Below are 10,464 nucleotides of genomic sequence, written 5' to 3'. Positions count from 1 at the left end.
AAGATCTCTTGAGCCCGGGAGCTCGACACCAACCTGGGGCTACACGGCCAAACCCCGGGGTGCGTGTCTGTAGTCTCGGCTACTTGGAGACACTTCACCCTGGGCGACAGAGAGAGTGAGACCCTGTCACAAACAGACAGACGGACGGACAGACAGGGTAGAAAGGGTAGAAAGGACGGACCCTGTCCTTCGCAGGGTAGAAAGCAAAACTAACAGAATGCAGCGTTTATTTGTTGTTGTTGTTGTTGTTGTTGTTGTTGTTTAAAATTTTAATCTATTTTTAAAAATTAATTTGGAGCCCAGGTTATGAAACCGGCTAATGTTTGTATTTCTGTGGAGACGAGGTCTCCCCATGTTGCCAAGGCTGGTCTCCATCGCCTGGGATCAAGGGAGCCACCTGCCTTTGGCCTCCCAAAGTGCGGGGATGACAGACACCAATTATTATTATTGTTATTAATCATTATGATTTGTCCCTTGTTTGTAATCGCGTGTCTTCCTGAGAGTTTCCCGGCAGAGTGTTCGACTGGCTTGTTTAAATTCATTCTAGCCCGGGCGGGTGCGGTAGCTCACGCCTGTAATCAATCCCAGCTCTTTGGGAGGTGGGCGGATCACGAGGTCAGGAGATCGAGACCGTTCTGGCTGGCTAACATGGTGAAACCCCGGCTCCGCTAAAAATACAAAAATCGGCCGGGCGCGGTGGCTCAAGCCTGTCATCCCAGCACTTTGGGAGGCCGAGGCGGGTGGATCACGAGGTCGAGAGATCGAGACCGTCCTGGTCAACATGGTGAGACCCCCGTCTCTACTAAAAATACAAAAAACTAGCTGGGCGTGGTGGCGCGTGCCTGTAATCCCAGCTACTCAGGGGGCTGAGGCAGGAGAATTGCCTGAGCCCAGGAGGCGGAGGTTGCGGTGAGCCGAGATCGCGCCATTGCACTCCAGCCTGGGTAACAGGAGCGAAACTCCGTCTCAAAAAAAAAAAAAAAAAAGAAAAAGAAAGAAAGAAAGAAAGAAAGAAAGAAAGAAAGAAAGAAAGAAAGAAAGAAGAAGAAGAACATACAAAAATCATCCGGGCGTGGTGGCACGTGCCTGTATTCCCAGCTACTCGGGAGGCTGAGGCAAAAAGAATCGCTTGAACCCGGGACAGAAAGGTTGCAGTGAGCCTAGATCGTGCCATTGCCTTCCACCCTAGGCGACAGAGCGAGACCCCATCTCAAACTAAATAAATACATAAATAAATTCGGTCATTCATTCTAAATCGATATGCAGGATGTCAGCTTCTGGCCTCATGGACTCTGAGCTGACGAGTCTCGTGGTCTGTCTATCGCAGGACTGTACATGTAAGGAGTTAAAAAAAAAAAAAAAAAAATTTAAATCCTCATGTTTCAAACAACTAATTTTGTTACACGGAAATACACAGATGTACCCAGAACACAGAAACAGCTCTTCTACTTTGAAACAACTCTTTTATTTTATTTTATTTTATTTTTGAGACGGAGTTTCGCTCTTGTTACCCAGGCCGGAGTGCAATGGCGCGATCATGTGGCTCACGCCTATGATCCCAGCACTTTGGGAGGCCGAGGCGGGTGGATCACGAGGTCAAGAGATGGAGACCATCCTGGTCAACACGGTGAAACCACGTCTCTACTAAAAATATAAAAAATTAGCTGGGCGTGGTGGCACACGCCTGTAGTCCCAGCTACTCGGGAGGCTGAGGCAGGAGAATTGCCTGAACCCAGGAGGCGGAGGTTGCGGTGAGCCGAGATCGCGCCATTGCACTCCGGCCTGGGTAACAAGAGCGAAACTCCGTCTTAAAAAAGAAAAAAATATATATATATATATATTTTTTTTTTCTCTCTTTTAATTGTCTTAGGCCTGGTGGGTGTGCCAGGGATCCTTTTAGGTTTTGACCTTGACCGAGAGAATTTCCAGTCGGTCTCTCTTCTCTGGAAGGAAGGTTCAGATAATCCGATGGGTGGGGACTTAGGCTGTGTCTCCCCGGCGCCCTGGTCGATTGCTTGTGGGAACCGCCTGGGAGGGCACGGCGGCCCCACTGTGCTCTGGTGGGGGGAGGTCTCCATTCTTCCCCTCCCCCACTCCCGCTCCGGGCGATCCCAATTCATTCCGGGTTGACACTCTCTATTGGCAGACCTCGGGCATCACCTAGCGGCCACTGTTACTCTGAAAACCGAGGCCTCACGAAGGAAGAACCTACTCTGAAAACCGAGACCTCATGGAGGAAGAACGCTCAGGCCGCCTGCGCAGAGCCCGGGGCAACTGTGTCTTGTCCGCTGCCCCCGCCCCCGCCCCCTGCCCCCATCTCCAAGTTCCTCCCTCCCTTGTTGCCTAGGGAATCGCCATTCTCACCACTGGGCCTCGTTGTTCTTTGATCAGATAAAAAGAATAAACAGGCCAGGTGCGGTGGCTCACGCCTGCCTGGAAGGTCGTGGCGGGTGGATCAGAGGTCAAGAGTTCGAGACCAGCCTGGTCAACATAGTGAAACCCCTGCCTCTAGTGAAAATACCAAAAAGTACAAAAAAGTAGCCGGGCGCGGTGGCTCGCGCCTGTCATCCTAGCACTTTGGGAGGCCGAGGTGGGTGGATCGCCTGAGGTCAGGAGTTGAAGACCAGCCTGACCATCATGGAGAAGCCCCATCTTTAAAAAAGAAAACAAACGAACAAACAAACAAAAATCAAAAAACACAACACAACAGAACAAAAAAACCACAAAAAAAAAAAAAACATCAGAACAGAATAGAATAGACTAGAATAGAGCAGAACAGAACAGAACAGAACAGAATAGAATAGAATAAAACAGAATTGAACAAATGAATGAATGAATGAGTGATTTTTCGGGAACAAAGACAAAACAAGAAAACCCACGGTGACACAAACCTACACTTCCTGCCTTTCGAGGCAACAATGACACTACAAATTAGGTGTAATTCCTTGTTTTTCTACATTTAATTTACCGTTATTATTATTGCTGTTTTTGCTCTTGCTATTATTTGAGACGGAGTCTTCCTCTGTCGCCCAGGCTGGAGTGCAGCGGTGCGATCGCGGCTCTCTGCAACCTCCGCCTCCCGAGTCAAAGCGCTTCTACCGTCTCGGCCTCCCGAGTGAGTAGCTGGGACTAGAGGCGCGCGCCACCGCACCCGGCTAATGTTTGTGTATTTAGTAGAGACGGGGTTATGCCCTGGTCACCAGGCTCGTCTCGAACTCCTGACTTCAGGTGAGCCACCCGTCGTCTCAGCCTCCCAAAGTGCTGGGATTACAGGCGTGCTGTGCACGCCCACTTAATGCCCGGTGTGTCATGAGCGGTTCGGCTAACATGGTAACGTTGTGGCCCCATGGTTGGGCCTTTGGCTTCCACCCTACCTAACAGCCACAGGTTCCCTGAGAGAACCCTGTCCCTGGAAAGAAGGGTGGTTATCTGCAGATAGCAGCAGGGTCTTGCTCTGAAATCCTCAAAGCCTCCACTGCGATTCAGAATGGTGTACGTCTCCAACGGGTGGTCCTGTTTATCTGCTCTGGTCTTTAGGAACGAATGCTCCCCTACTAAAATCTGTCACGGACACCTCCGGGACCGATGAATATGGTGGGTGCAAGTTCGGAGGTGAGGCGGGTACTTTGCTAGAGCCGAGGAGTTCGAGACCAGCCCAGGCAACAGGCTGCGGTGCATGCATTCGTCTGGCCAAGGCCCATGGCAGCCTCCGCCTCCCGACCTCAGGCGATCCTCCCACCTCGGGCTCCCAAAAAGCTAGGACTACAGGCGCCCGCCGTCACGATGCCCGGCGAACTTTTTAATTGTTTTTACATTTTAGTACACACGGGAACTGGCTGTGTTGCCAGGGCTGGTCTCAAACTCCTGGCCTCGAGCGATTCTTCCACCCGAGTCTCCCAAGGTGTGGGGGTTATAGATGTGAGCCGTGGTGTGCTGCCCTCTTTTTTACTTCTTTCATTCCCCCCCTCTCTCTCTGTCTCTCTGCCTCTCTCTCTCTCTCTCTCTCTCTCTCTCTCTCTCTCTCTCTCTCTCTCTTCGGTCTCTCGGTCTCTCCTCCTGCCTCCCTCCCTCTCTCCCCTCTCTTTCATTCTTTTTCTTTTTTCTTTCTTCCTCCCTACTTTCTCTCATTTCTCATCATCTTTTTCTTTCTGTGTCTCTATTTTCTTTTTCATCTTTCTTCCCTTTACATCTCTGTCTCTCTTTCTTTATATTTCTTGTTCTTTATCGTCCTTACTCGCTTTCTGTTTTCTTTGTTTCTTTCCATCCTTCCATGTGTGTGTCTTTCTGTGAATTCTGAAAGAGTCTCTTCATTCTGTACCACGAACCTCTGAGACTTTCGCTTTGTTGTTTTCCCTCCTCGTTGCGTAAAATGTGTTCGCCGTTCTTTTATTTTGGTACTCTGTCGACGGCTGCGAGTTGGCGGGGGCGGGGGAATAGAAAAAGGACTCTGACTGTGGTAGGTTTCACGAGAGACACGGGAGACCAAGGAACGTAAGATGAGTGCTTTGCTAAATGCCCTGTTTGTTCTCCCGGCCGGGCTCCTAAGAGTAGAAACACGGTTGGTGGGTTGGAAGATCTCTATGTGGTCGTGACTCTGCCATTATACCTGACGATAGCGGCGATGGCTCGGAAACGTGCACTGTTTTGGTGCCAATTTGGCACGGTGACAGCAGATTCCCAATGGCCTATGTCTGTACCTGATGGTGCCGTGTATCTGCTCTGGTGTTTAGAAAAAGGCGGAGCTTCCCCATGCTCCGCCATTTCCTTGCCTTTTTCTTTTGACGTTCATTTATTCACTTACGTCTTTGTTTATTTGAGAGGAAGTCTCAGCTGGGGCCGTCGCATACAACGAACGAATGAATGAATGAACGAACAAGTCAGTTTTCTGAAATATTTACAGGCGAGGTCGGGTGCCACAGATAACGGCAGGGCCTTCCTTGCTCTGACATCCTCAAGGCCTCCACTGTGGTTTGGAATGGTGGACATCCCAAGTGGATGGTCCTGTTCACCTGCTCTGGTCTTTAGGAAGGAGTGGAGCCTTCCCGTGTTCCGCCACCTCCTTGCATGTCTTTTACAACCAACCGTCCGTCCGTCCGTCCGTCCGTCCGTCCGTCCATGCATCCATGTATTTTTTTTTTTTTTTTTTTTTTTTTTTTGAGACGGAGTTTCGCTCTTCTTGTTACCCAGGCTGGAGTGCAATGGCCCGATCTCGGCTCACCGCAACCTCCGCCTCCTGGATCCAGGCAATTCTCCTGCCTCAGCCTCCTGAGTAGCTGGGATTACAGGCACGTGCCACCATGCCCAGCCAATTTTTTGTAGTTCTAGTAGAGACGGGGTTTCACCGTGTTGACCAAGATGGTCTCGATCTCTCGACCTTGTGATCCACCCGCCTCGGCCTCCCAAAGTGCTGGGATGACAGGCCTGAGCCACCGCGCCCGGCTGATAGTCACTTTTAAGGGTTATGTTAAGTGTAATATTTTTATTATCCTGGCCAACAGATTCGTAAGGTGGAAGGTGTGTCGTAGCCCCTCCCTGGTCCTTACTATGCTTTTAGAGGATTACAAGCCAAAAAGAAAAAAAAAAAATCCTATCCTTTCTCCGTTTGTTTCTGTCTTCCTAATTTCCTTTTCCAGTTGTTTGTTTCTTTCGTTGTTTCTGTGTTTCCTTTGTGGTTTCTGTGTTTCTTTTGTTGTTTCTGTGTTTCTGTGTTTTTTTTTTTTTTTTTTTTTTTTTTTTTTTTTGTTTTGTTTTGTTTTTTTGTTTTGTTTTTTTTTTGCTGTTGTTGTTGTTTCTGTGTTTCTTTTGTTGTGCCTGTGTTTCTTTTGTTGTTTCTGTGTTTCTTTTTTCTTTCTTTTTTTTTTTTTTTTGTTGTTTTTTTGGTTTTTTGTTGTTTCTGTGTTTCTTTTGTTGTGCCTGTGTTTCCTTTGTTGTTTCTGTGTTTCTTTTTTCTTTTTTTTTTTTTTTTGTTTTTCTGTTTTTGTTGTTGTTGTTGTTGTTGTTTCTGTGTTTCTTTTGTTGTGCCTGTGTTTCTTTCGTTGTGCCTGTGTTTCCTGTGGGTTTTTGTTTTTTGGTTTTCGGTGTTTTTTTTTTTTTTTTTTTTTTTTTTTTTTGACAGGCTCTCACTCTGTCACCCAGGCTGCAGTGCAATGGCGCGATCTCGGCTCATGGCAACCTCCGCCTGCCGGGTTCAAGCGATTCTCCTGCCTCAGCCTCCTGAGTAGCTGGGATTACAGGCGTGTGCCACCGCGCCCAGCTAATTTTTGTATTTTCTGTAGAGACAGGCTTTCAACATTTTTGGCCAGGCTGGTCTCAGGCTCCTGACCTTCTGATACATCCGCCTCGGCCTCCCAAAGTGCGGGGACTACAGGCATGAGCCACCGCGCCCAGCCTCTTTCTCTCTCTCCCTCCCTCTCTCTCTCTCTCTCTCTCTCTCTCTCTCTCTCTCTCTCTCCCTCCCCCCCCTTCCCCCCCCCCCCGTCTTTTTCCTTCTTCTCTCTCTCTCTGTCTTTCTTTTTAGATGGAGCCTTGCTCTGTCGCCAGGCCAGATTATGTTTAGTACAGAATTTTATTTTCTCTTTCTGTCTTTTTCTTCCTTCCTTCCTCTTTCTTTCTTTCTGTTTTTGTAGAAAGTGATTTATTTGGAGAGAGAGAGAGAGAGAGAGAGAGAGAGAGAGAGAGAGAGAGAAACAGGAGGAGCGAGACAGAAACAGCTAAGTCTCACGCTGAGTGAGAGAATCCAGAAAGATGGGATCCAGGAGAGGAAAGCAGCCTCCACACTGATTGGAAGGGAACAGAGAGAGATGGAGTTCAGGAGGGGGAGACAGGCTTCCATGAAAATCCAGGAAAGAGAAAGATGGCTTCCATGAGAGTGTTCGTGCAAGGGGACCCCAACATGGAGTTTGCTTGCTTGCCTGCTTGCTTGCTTGCTTGCTTGCTTGCTTTCATTCATATTTTCACCTCGATGCAGGTGGGCTAACGCCGAAAAGGGCGCGAGCCTCTTCTTTCTTTGTTTCTTTCTTTTTCTTTCCTTCCTTCCTTCCTTCCTTCCTTCCTCCCTCCCTCCCTCCCTCCCTCCCTCCCTCCTTCCCTTCTTTCTTTCCTTTTTTCTGTTCCTTTCCTTTTTCCTTTCTTTCTTTTTTTTTTGGCTTTTATACTCTTTTTTCCTCTCTTTCGCCCTTCTTTCCTTCATCTCTTTCCTCATTCTCTCTCTTTTTCATCTTTCTTCATTTTCCACCTCTCTTTCATCATATGTTTTCTCCAGATTTTAAGAATTCTGTCTCTCTGTTTTCTCCACCTCCTTCCTCCCCCCTCTCTCCTTCCTCCACCTCTCTTTTTTCTATCCCCTCCCTCCCTCCCTCCCTCCCTCCCTCCCTCCTCCCCCCTCCCCCCTCCCCCCTCCCCCCGTGTGGATTGTGGACGTGTCCTCCTTCTGTGTCTCTCTGTCACCCGAATGACTCGCGACCGAGCCCCGTGTGTTCTGTCTCCCTCCGAGATGCGTCTCCGAATACCCACACGTCATGGGCTTGTCTTTTGACTCTGTCTCGGTCTATGCAGAGAGACGTTTGGAGGACCGTTTCTGTGGGGTTGGGGTGGAGGGGCTGTGTTTTTTCGGCCTCGGGAAGACTGTCTCGACTCACGGTTTCGGTTTTGCGGTCCGCCGGCCGCCCCGCCGTCGGGATCTGTCTTGGTGACTGGTTTGGGACGGTTGTCGCCGGTTGTCGGGCTCCATCTGGCGGCCGCTTTTATATCGTTGTCCTGGCGTTCCGGAGCTCCGGTGGCAGCTGCCGAGGGAGGGGACTCTCCCCGCTGTGAGCTAGGCGGTGCTTCGGAAAGCCTGCGGCCGTCAGCGGGGCTGTCCCTGTGGCGCCGGAGCTCTGGCGAGTCACTTGTGAGTCAGAGCTTGGGCGTGCAGGGCTGTATGGGGGAAGGCTGTCGCCGAGTTTCCAGGCCCGAGCGCGGTGTGGGGGCTGCCGGGGCGGGTCGACCAGCACGCCGTAGCTCCCGAGGCCCGACCCGCGACCCGCGGGGACCCTCTGGGCGTGGCGCGGGTGGCCGGGGACGCCCTTCCCCGGCCCTGTGGCGGGCCCGCGCGCGGGCCCTGGCCGCCTGAGGCGCCCGCCGAATCTCTTTTCCGAGTCCCCGTGGGGAGTCGGTGGCCGTCCTGCGCCATCCTCCCGGGGTGCCGCGCCCGGCCGCGGTCCCTCTGCTGTGATACTTTTCTTTCAAGTCCGCGTACTTAGTCGGAGAGCGGTCCCCTCGTGTGTCCCCCGCGTGTGAGGGGACGGCCGAAAGGGTCTCGCTCTGGAGGCACGGGCCGGCCCCTGCGTGGCACCGGTGACCCGGAGGGCGTCCCCGGCCCGGCTGCTGCTCCCGCGTGTGTGTGTGTGTGTGTGTGCCTGTGTGTCTTGGGGTCGACCAGACGGCCCTGGGTGCTCCGTGTCTGGCTGCGATGGTGGCCTTTTTGGGGACAGATGTCCGTGTCGCGCGCTTCTGAGTCGGCGGTGTGGCCGGTGCCTCGACCCCCTGCCCCCGGGAGGGGTGTATCTTTCACTCTGAGTTGGCGTTTTGGGCCGCCGGGTTACTGCTGACACGCTGTCCTCCGGCGACCTGTCGCTGGAGAGGTCGGGCCTCTGGCTGTATGGGGGTGCTCTGGTGTATCTGTGACCTGGCTAGCTGGCCCTGCTCTGGCTTGAGCCGCCGGCTGGGGTCCGTGTGCCTTGCCTCTCGTGCGTCTGCTTGAGCGTCCCGGCTCCCTGGTGCCGCCCTGGGCCCGGGTCTCCTCTGACCCAACCGGGTGTGGCGGGGAAAGGCCGATGCGGGTGGGCTCCCGTCTGCCTGCGTCTTGCGCTCCCCGCTGCGGGCACCTGGGGCGGTCGCGACAACCCCACCCCGTTTGGCTCCGTGCCGTGCGTGTCAGGCGTTCTCCTCTCCCCGGGGTTGTCCGCCGTCCCTTCCCCAGGGCGGAGCTGGCTGACCGCCGCCCGGTCGGCTCGGTGGCTCTGGTGTGAGCTCGATCCCTGCCTGCTGCTCCGCTCTGGGGTCGTCCTTCTGATCGATGTGGTGACGTCATGCTCTCCCGGGCCGCGACCGATCCGTGGCGGGCGAGGGACGGCCGTTCATGGTGAATGGGACCGCTCTTCTCGTCCCGCCTGCGGGGGCCCCTTGCCTCTCCTCTCCCCGCCTGTGGGGTTTGCCTTGGGAGGCGCAGGGGTTACGGGATCCGGCTCGACCTCGCCGTGCTTCCCCCGTCCTCTGCCTGGCGGGGGCGGCGTCGGGGTCCTCTGACGCGGCAGGCTTCCCTCGCTCTTGCCTCCTGTGGTTGTTGCCTTGCGGGGGCGGGCCCCTCTCCGCGGCGGTGGGGGGCTGTCCCGCCGGCCCGCCGTGCTGCCCTCGCCGGGGTGGTGCGAGCGTTGGCTCCGTTTGGGCCTTTGCGGTGCTCCTGGAGCGCTCCGGGCTGTCCCTCAGGTGCCCGAGGCCGAGGGGTGAGGTGCCGTTCCAGCCCCTGGGGTCCCCTCCTCCGGTTGCTGCCGTGGGGTCTGCGTGTGGGTCCTGAGGAGGCGCTCAGCTCGTCGGAGGGGGTGTCGTCGAGGTGGTCGAGCGAGGTGCGCCCCTCCCGCGCGGGGCCAGGGGCGCCTCTGGTTTTCCTCGTCTTGCCGAAGACCCCTCCCTCCCTCCCTTCCCCAGGTGTCCCTGAGCGCCTCCGTGGGTGGCCCGATGGAGGGGCGACCGGTGGGTGGTGGAGCGTGACCCGCCCTCGGTGAGAAAGCCTTCTCTAGCGATCCGAGAGGTGTGCCTTGGGGTACCGGGCTTCCCCCGGCCTGCCACCTCTCTCTGCGTTGTGGTAGCGCTGCTCGGAGCGGTTGAAATCGCTCGTGTGTAGGCAGAGTTCCCTCTTCTCCTCGGCGAGGGGTGAGAAGAGGGGTCCGCCGGTCCCCGCGGTGGGGACCGAGTGCCGCTCGTCGCCTACTGTGGCCCGCGCCTCCCCCCTCTGAGTCGGGGGAGGGTCCCGCTGGGCCGGGCCGGGCCTGGCGTCCCAGCCCTTGGGGAGGCCGTCGTTAAGCGATGGGTGCGCGTGGCGTTCCCGTCTGGCGCGAGACACCCCCTTCCGCTGTGAGCCGGCTCTCTGCCCGCTCCCGTGCCGAGCCGTGGCCGGTGCCGACGGCCGCGCCCGTGTGCGGCGCAACGGGTCGGGCCGCCTGGGCCCGGGAGAGCGTCCCCACGGTGGGGCGTGCCGGTCTCCCGGAGCGGGGCCGGGTTCAGGGATGGATGAGGTCCCGGGCATGTTGCCCTGGTGTCCGGCTTGTCGCCGAGGTCGCTTTGGGGGCCCCCCCGGTGGTGGGGCCTGGGGGCTCGTGAGGGGCCTTCCGCGGTGGTGCTGAGGGCCGGCCGGCGTCCCGGGCAGGAGGGCCACGGGGCCGCCCTCGCGTCTGTGGTGGTTGGATCCCGCGGTCGTGTTTTCCCGGT

This window comes from Saimiri boliviensis (genome assembly GCF_048565385.1).
Source record: "Saimiri boliviensis isolate mSaiBol1 chromosome 9 unlocalized genomic scaffold, mSaiBol1.pri SUPER_9_unloc_1, whole genome shotgun sequence".
In the NCBI taxonomy this organism is placed as follows: Eukaryota; Metazoa; Chordata; class Mammalia; order Primates; family Cebidae; genus Saimiri; species Saimiri boliviensis.
This window is presented reverse-complemented; position numbering follows the sequence as displayed.